The following is a 9102-nucleotide window of genomic DNA, read 5'->3' on the forward strand; positions in this document are numbered from 1 at the left end:
AAGTTTCTTTGTCGAAGGGTCTTATAGATACTTAAATTACTAGCGATACTTCAATTACTACTCTTAAATTTGATGTCAATACGAAGTAACTAGTTACTTAAAAGTCATAATAGATAATTTATGAATTACCACTTTTTTTTTCTTTGTGAAAATGAAATAAACTAGTATCATCGTATAGAGTAACTTACGTAACTTTAACTTAGTCACGGCTGGCAGCAGGAAATCTTAGAGTTAGTTAAGCGATCGCTGACGACGGAACAATCGAAAGTTCCCAGTTAGTTCCAATTGTCGCCTTCGATGCGGAAAGTTTGCTAGAAACAAGTTCCCGCTGTCTCGTTCCGTTCACGCCGACTATTTGAAGATGTTAGCCCCCTGGCGTTAATTTAAGTTTATTGCAATATACTTTCAGTAATTGAATGAAATTGTAGAATGAATAGTAACATGTTTGCGAAATATTAGGTCCACGGGCTTCAAAATTGAGTTTGAAGATTTCTCCAGAACAAAAATTTATTTTAATAATATTATAAATGCGAACGTTTCAACGGTTAACAGATCATGATGAAATTTGACACAGATGTAGAACATAGTCAGGGAACACATAGGGTACTTAAGTTTTATTTTTTAATATATCCCCGTGAATAGAGTCGCGGGCGACAGCTAGCATATATGTGTATATACATACATTTTAAATAATATGTTTTCAACAAATAAATACTTTTATGGGACTAACAAGTGGATAATGTTTCTCGAATTTATGTGTACTTTCTTAATTATATTGTGACCTCTACAGAAAACTGAATCGATGAAAAGTGTGGTTTTATTCGGTTCGTATTATTTTCCTTAGAGTCATAGTGGTCACTATGCTTCTAAAGTACAACTCGATTTACATGTAAATCAGTGTTTCTCAAAGTGGGCGACAACGTCCCCTTGGGGGCGTTTGAAACCTAGAGGGGAGCGATAAGGGGCCCAGAAAAAAGGCATTGGGTTAGGTTGTGTATTTCGATGATAGTTAAAAAATTAGAGCAATTTTACTTTAATTACATTGCACCAGAAATTATTACAACTCACTGGTAAAAAATTGTAGTTTAGAATGTGTCAGAACTAACTAATAAAACTTAATTAATTAAAGTAATGAAATTGTGGTTTTTATGTTTTAGAGGTGTATAAAAAATGGGTGGCGATTAAAAATAATTGATTTTAAAAGGGGGCAAAAGAAATAAGTTTGATAATCACTGATTTAATTGAACAAAATTACTTAAAAGTCGTATTTGCAAATTACCTTTAAATATATAAATGGCACTTAACCAACTCACATAAAGCAGTGATTTCCTATTCTGTTTGTGACTTCATCTGGCTTTACGTTAACTGTTTACTTGCTAAGAATTAACGTTTCTAATTAGTGACTTTAATTGATACAGTGAATACGAAACGTTGGTGAAATATTGAACATTATTTATTGTTTGTACATTAATTTTAATTTGTTATAAATATTGCAAGAATAACACATAATTTTTATTATACGTAATAATCCATGTCTTTATTTGCCCGAAAATATTAATTGTTTTTTTTTATAATGTTATGTAACAGATTTTATATGTAAGTAATGGCAAATTAGTGTGGCATGGCAAATGTAACCTACATCTCGATTCTTCAATATTTACAGTAGTTCTGCATCAAAACAGTTCTGGTAAACCATTTTGATTTAGATTTTCAAATAAAGAAAGAAATGTGACTATTGTTTTTTTTTTTACAAAACCGGACGCCATGTGTCGATTTACGCATCGTGTGTTACAATTTTTATTTGCTAAAATTTTTCCAACGGGAAATATCGAAACCGAAGTTTATGATTATAAAAATCTTATTTACTCGTAAATTATAAATGCGAATGTTTAAATAGATAGCTGGATGCATGGATGTTTGTTTTAAAGTATCTCTGGAACGGCTGAATGGATCTTGATGAAATTTGGCACAGTAAAACACAGTCTAGAAGAACACATAGGCTACTTATTAAGTTTTTTTAATGCCGCGCGGATGGAGTCGCTAGCGACAGCTAGTTATTATATGAATTTAAAAATAAAACACAATTTACTACTTCAATATTTTAATACAATATTAGAAACAATATAATATTTAGCTAGACCTAAAATAAGGAAAAGCAATAACCCACATATGGCACATATTAGAACAAAAACAATGCATACACATTTGGAACAAAAAGAACTATTTCCCATTTCATCGAGTCTTAATATTCTCGCTCGTCAGAAATGCTTACAATACGCCGGCAAAATGACTGCATTTGGAGAATACTTCATCAAGCCTCTATTATTTTGTACGCGTATTGTGTTACGTCAGACAATGTAGAGTAATTTTTCTTATATCACGGTTTCTGGGTACGATGCCACTTCGAGTGGAAATTCATGCGCTCCGAAAAACAATGGGTCTTGGAATACCGTTTTACACAAATTGTTACTACGATGTTTTAAACTTTGAATTCTATAGAATAGAGGTGAACGAGAGAATTGGAACAACTTGAACAAATCCCTACGGACTAAACAAAATCTTGCTTATCAACTACTATATTACTATATTATCATTAGAGAATTTTACAAAAAGTTTTCTGGTTGCTTGTCGCCTTAACTAGATCTCTATCCTTATCATCTTCATCAGTTTCATCATCTTCATCGTCTTCATCATCTTCTAATAGAACACAAAGACTTCTCACATAAATCCTTCGAAAATTCATGTCATAAAATTTAGTCTTTTAAATATGTATTCCTTTTATTTCTGATCAGACGATATTTGCTGTCTTTTTCTTTTTAATTTTTAGTTCAATTTACCTTTTTCCTTTTCTATAATTTCTATTTTAAATTCTTCATCTTAAAGAATGTTTTAAGTTTAGATTAAAAACGAAATAGCTTCTGTCACATGTTTCGACTTAAATTTTCCATTTTGCGAAAATAAGAAAATTTTAATCTCACGTTAAAGTACTCTCTTGGGAATTTTTAAGAAAGAATATAAAATTATCGTGGGTGTAATAATCGAGTACTGAAAAATAAACCTTAAAGATAAGTAACTTATAATTAAAATTAAAATGTCGTAATGTGTACCGTGTGGTGGTTTTAAACGACATTACAGCCACAATCTATTATGAATCCTATACTCATTGATTTAAAGTTTAATTTACAATGTGGCAGTTTAAGTTATGCATCTAGTCGTAAAATGCTTTTGATCTAAAGTCGCCCTTTGGGATAAAAGTAGCGATCAAAAAGATTTATAAATCATTGCCCTGGAAAAAAATCCAGGCTGCTTAGAAAATTGCACACATACGCTTTTTATTAGTCTTTTGCTGTTAAGGAAATTAAAGTTGAATTTCATATAAGTTTTATAAATTTTATTATAAACACCAATATTTAAAAACTGTGAAATACGACAGTTTTCCAATTTTCGCAATGGATTTTCCCTCGCCTGTGACAGCATTTGTAGCTCGGAGGACATTTTCGGTTTCCTTTTTCCAGTTTAGAAATGCATTTCCGCAATTCGTATATGTCTTTGTCATTTTTTGACAATTTATCTTAAAAATACTAATATAATATTTACTTTATTAAAATAATTTAATTATTAAGATGTTAATTTTTAAATAAATAAAATTTTTAAAGCTAATTTTGATTGTGCTTGATGATATTACAGCAAAATTCAAAAACGATACCAATGAAATAAAATCTTCTACAAAAAGCTTTTAAGCTATAAAATATATTTTTTCGTTACACATCATACTAATATTGTAATTGCAAATGTTTTGATGGATGGATATTTGTTTAAAGGTATCTCCAAAACGGGTCTACAGATCTTGACGAAATTTATCACAGATGTAGAACATAGTCTGGAAGAACACGTAGGCTACTTATTACTTTTTTTTATTCCGCGCGGATGGAGTCACAGGCGACAGCTAGTCTGGAAATAAATTGAAATTACTCTACCAAAGCCTAAATCTGTAAGAGTAATATTGTCTTAATAAAATGTACCATAAAAATGTAAACTTTTTGGAATACTAAATATATATAACATCTCTTCGCAAAAGTATTTGTAATTATAAAGCTACAAACTTTTACAAAATGCTACTCATATGAAGAAAAGACTGGTACGAGAAACGAATATAAATTATGCTTAGGAATTCTCTGAAGTAAATTTCACGGCAAATAATGTTTAAAGCCCTTCGTACACAAGGCAACGTAAATTTACTCGCTAAGCGATTTTCGCAATACAATGTCATGGAGGTTCGTACACAGCGCGCGTCGCCGAAATTTCAATCTGTCATCGCTAAAGAAAGTCGCTCGTAATCTGTTCTTCAAGATCGCGGTGAGGAAAGTCGCTACGATTTTAAAGATGGTGGAGCATTAGCGTACATTTCACATGTATTCGCTATGCCTGTACTGACCGAATAGACGACTCGAGTCCACGATTCAATGATGTATGTACAGAGCGCACGCAACGCGATTCTCGCGACGCAACCATACAATATTAGTTTCGACGATTTATGTTAGATTCTGTACAAAGGGCCTAAGATAGATGAAAATGTAATAAGTCGCACAATGATTTAAGACGATATTTTTCATTGTTCACAATTTATTTAAAAAGTTTACATCGTTTGTATTCGAAGATATTTCGAAGCTCTGAAGCAATTTATTAACAAGACTCGTTTGCAACTCCAAAAAGCTATCTTTTAAGAAAAAAAAGATGTTTAGTGACAAATATTTATTGCTGAAGTTTGTGTGTTTAACCATTTATATACCAAGATACAACTTTAATAAAGTAAACATCAGATATAATGATTATAATTTTTCGCATCTACTTTCTATTAGTTTATAATTAAACATATGTATATAGCTAAGACACTCCTATACTTTAAAGGTAAAATTGTATACCTATAACTTTTTGTTTGTATTAAAGTAACAGTTGAACAAAAACTCTTATACTCTTTTAATTATTTATAATACGACGATATAAACGACAGTTGCTTAAGTTTTCAAAGTAAAGGAATTTACAAAAATGTCTAAACTCCTTAATAATTCTTTTCAAATGACCGCAATATATTGGGGTTCCGTGTCGCATCCAAAAGCCATTTACGCAGTGGAAAACCATTGCAATATTTTTAACGATAAACTAACGTCAAAACCAGTAAGGGAAATCAAACCTAATAACTCATATGATATACGTGGTTTAGTTCCGGAATAACTTCCCCATTTTGATATTTCTTTCAAAAATGGTTTAGAATATGCTGAATTTCTGTTTTTCGAAATTTAAAGTTCTAACAATTTTTACAAAAATGCAAATTGCGTTACCTGTCAAAGGTAACACATGCAAAAACAAATATTTTCATTTAGGCAGTTTGTGGCCAGATAAGAAATAGAATGGCTTCGTGTTAAAAATTTCAACACTTTCAATCTTTGTTGATCATTACGCAGGCATATCGTTGGCTTCTGAGACCAAACAGAATCTTTGACAAAACAAGCTCTGTTTTGTCAAAGATTCTGTATAAACAATAATCTAACATCTGTATAACAATATGATTTAAATAGAGATTTTGGTCTCAGAAATTCACGGTTAGACACAAATCTTACTCTTACTAATAGATTGATTATTTTAATGATAGATAACTAGGTGGATATTTTAGAAGGAAGAACATTTTATTATATCCAGACTTTTTTTATATAAGAAAAGGGGGCAAACGAGCAGCGGGAACACCAAGGTGTTCATCGACGGCCATGGACATCTGCAATACCAGGGGAATCGCAGATACGTTGCCGGCCTTTGAGAAGGTCTACTGCTCAACGGAACTTGATGAAATTTGGCATAGATATTGAAGATAGTTTAGAAGAACACATAGGCAACTTATTAAGTTTTTTTTTCAATTCCGCTCGGACGAAGTTGGGGGCAAAAACTTATAATATTTTCATAAAAACGTAATGTTATTTTAGACAATTAAAATCTGTTATCTCGTGTAATAAGTATTTCTAGTATATATCATTACATATACTAGAAGTAGCTTTTGAAATTAGTAACTATAATATTTCTGTATGCTGAGTTTAAAAACGTTTCCTTTTCAAAACTTTTACGTCGTGTCTTTTCTCCTAGCGATATTTTACAACTTTTAGAAAATAGTAAAACGGAAATAAGTAAAAGGGAACACATTCAATATGCATTAGCAGTAGCGCACCGCTTTTACTACGACTTTCAGGTTTCTTTATAAAATGGCTGAAATAACAATTTATCAAGTAGTTCATTAGGACACATATATTTACTAAATACATTGTATTTATTACTTACACAGTACTGTGATACTCTTAAAAGCAATTCTCTATTAGTTTTCTTAGAATAAAATAGTTATTTAATTTATATAATGTATTTTAATTAATTTATTTTAACCTTTTTTATGTCTTTTGATTATAATTTTGATACAATATTAAATTTATTTAGCTCATGGAATTTGTTTTATTTACCTTTAAAAATCGTAATGAATTGTTAATTTCAAAAAGAGTTGTTAGTTCTCATTTGTTCTTATCAACTTCAACTAAATTCGGGATTTTTCTATAATTCTCGACCCTTTGTACTATCTTCCGCAGATATTGAGGAGGTTCACGAAAACGGTCTCGATATCAAACTCTACATTTAAGAGCAGAAATAATCTGCAAAGAGGTTTGCTCGACTAAGTTCCTAACTGTATGGCGTTCCTGCTAAGTTACGATTTTGCTCAAGATTCTGAGTTCATGGGAAGTACCCTGTAAGTTTCGATTCCCTTGCGAGTCGAAAATTTGCTGCATAAACGGCTGTATCTATTAGTTGCGTTTGCTTAGAAGTTTGATTTTTCACAGCTTCAAGCTACAGTAGACCTGAGTATTTGATGTAAATTCCAGCTTGATACCTACACGTATTCCTGAGAAAAAGGTTCTCGACAGACCGACAGACGGATGGGCAACAAAGTTATCTTATAAGAGTTCGTTTTTTTTAGTTACGGAATACTAAAAATACTATGTAAATAACTTTAAGTTTGTTCTTTCCTTGCTTGAAGTAATATGTGGCGGTGGTAAAACGACACATGTCCAATGGATTAATGGATTTACTACGAAAACTTACACGTCTTAGAAAGTATTCTCGGCACATTCTCTGCTGGCCTCTTTTCAGTCGCGATGTGAGCTCTCTCTAAAAATGAACTGGATTTTTCTCTGAAATTGGATTTTACAATTTGTAGATCTTTTTGACGGTAATATTATTAAGTAAATATTGTTTTTCGTTTATGACAATAATATTCAGAAACTTTGTCCTTAAACATTTTTTCGTTTCTAAACCAAATACATTTTAAATCAAATTGTGACAAATCACTTTAATAAAGTGGGTACCGTAATATAATCAGCGTAAAAGAGTGCGTCAACCGTCAACAATACTGTCTCTGTTTTGTTCAGAGGAAATGAGAGAGATGTCAGTACGTATTTATAAAAGGGTTTCGCCATTGAAAGCCAGTTAGTCTGTACGGCAGAGACGGCTTATGTTTTCAATCAATTCCGTTGGACTAAACAATTCCATGAAATGAAAATAGTCAATTATAGTGATCAATCAATGTCCGAGAAAATCACCAACAATTCTCAATTCATCCATTTCCGTTTCAATTGACGTCATAAATCATTCCGTTTCAAGAAATGAAAACCCTTGTGAGAACTAATAACGAGGACAAAGGATGAACTATTTAGTAACAGGAAGGGTCCATTTTGATTAAATATTAAAAAATCTCTATTATATTTATTCCTTATCTATTGTATGGTTCGGAAAAGGTTGTTGGTATCGTTCGGCCACGATTTTTTTTTTATAGAATAAAGGGGTTAATCGTAAGGGGGATCGTCACTGATAGTGATCGGACCCCTCGGTCGATGGGTGTTAAACTATTCTGTCTTAAATCGCATACTAAAATATCTATCAGACTCAGTTAAATTGCTTTTTGTTAGTTATATGCATACATAATGAACCTCTATATACCGATGCAACTAACCCTCAACTTTTCCTTAATAGATAAAGTTTGCATGAGCCAATCTGCCAAGCTATAGTTTGCGCAAAGTTGTAGATAGATGTGTATTGAATAATCGTACACCAATTACAAGCTACAAATTAGTTGTACCAATCTGAATGCAACATAAATCTCAACGGATTTAGATAGCTTTCCTTTGCATCGTCAGCTCATAAATACCTAAGAGTGACTAGGTCATAGTCAACCATGTAGGCCCAGTGCGGATTGGTTGACTTCACACATATTGTTGACATTCATCTCAAATATGTAAACGTTAAATAAATGTACATTAAATGATAAAATAAGTGTAACATATCACACCTAGCGCTGCGATTATCGAACCTGGACGTATAAAGTTTGGGCCAGTCCAGTAAAGGGCTTAACCTGTACGCCTCCAACGCACTTTGTAAACTGGTTCCTTTGTAAAACACGCTATATTTTGAATTTGGAATGCAATTTCAACTTTCTGAGAAAAAGTTTTCTACATTTGTGATTATGTTTCTGAGAAAAATTCATAACAAATAAAGAGTGTACAACGGTTCCGGTTGTATATTTTGTTTCATATTATTTTTTTATTAACTGAAATAATTTAGAAAATATTGTTATTAAGACCTTCGAAATCAGATAATCAGTTTATGAATATTTAATTGTCCGATGTTTTATATGAGCAAAGACTGATATTTCGTAGTTTTCAATCTCGAAATGTTTGAACCGTAACAATTGAATGAACGGAGAATACCAAAATTTATATATTAATACGTTTTGTAGAAGATCCGATTAGTTGAATTGCTTTACGACGTAATCTGATTAAGGTTATTGAATGGCTTAATAACCAAAACCTAAAACCCACAATGGTCAACTAAATTATTTGGAATTATTTTTATAAACCTTTTTGTTACTATCAAAATCAGAGCATAATCATATTTAACTTGCTTAGTCTAGATTTTTAATAATAAATCTACATTAAAGGTCTATATTGAAAATTAAAAAAAATATTTATAAAATATAAAAGGAAAATAATATTCGTTATCGTTTATGTTGAATGAAGT

The sequence above is a fragment of the Papilio machaon genome, chromosome 3 (genome assembly GCF_912999745.1).
Source record: "Papilio machaon chromosome 3, ilPapMach1.1, whole genome shotgun sequence".
Classification (NCBI taxonomy): domain Eukaryota; kingdom Metazoa; phylum Arthropoda; class Insecta; order Lepidoptera; family Papilionidae; genus Papilio; species Papilio machaon.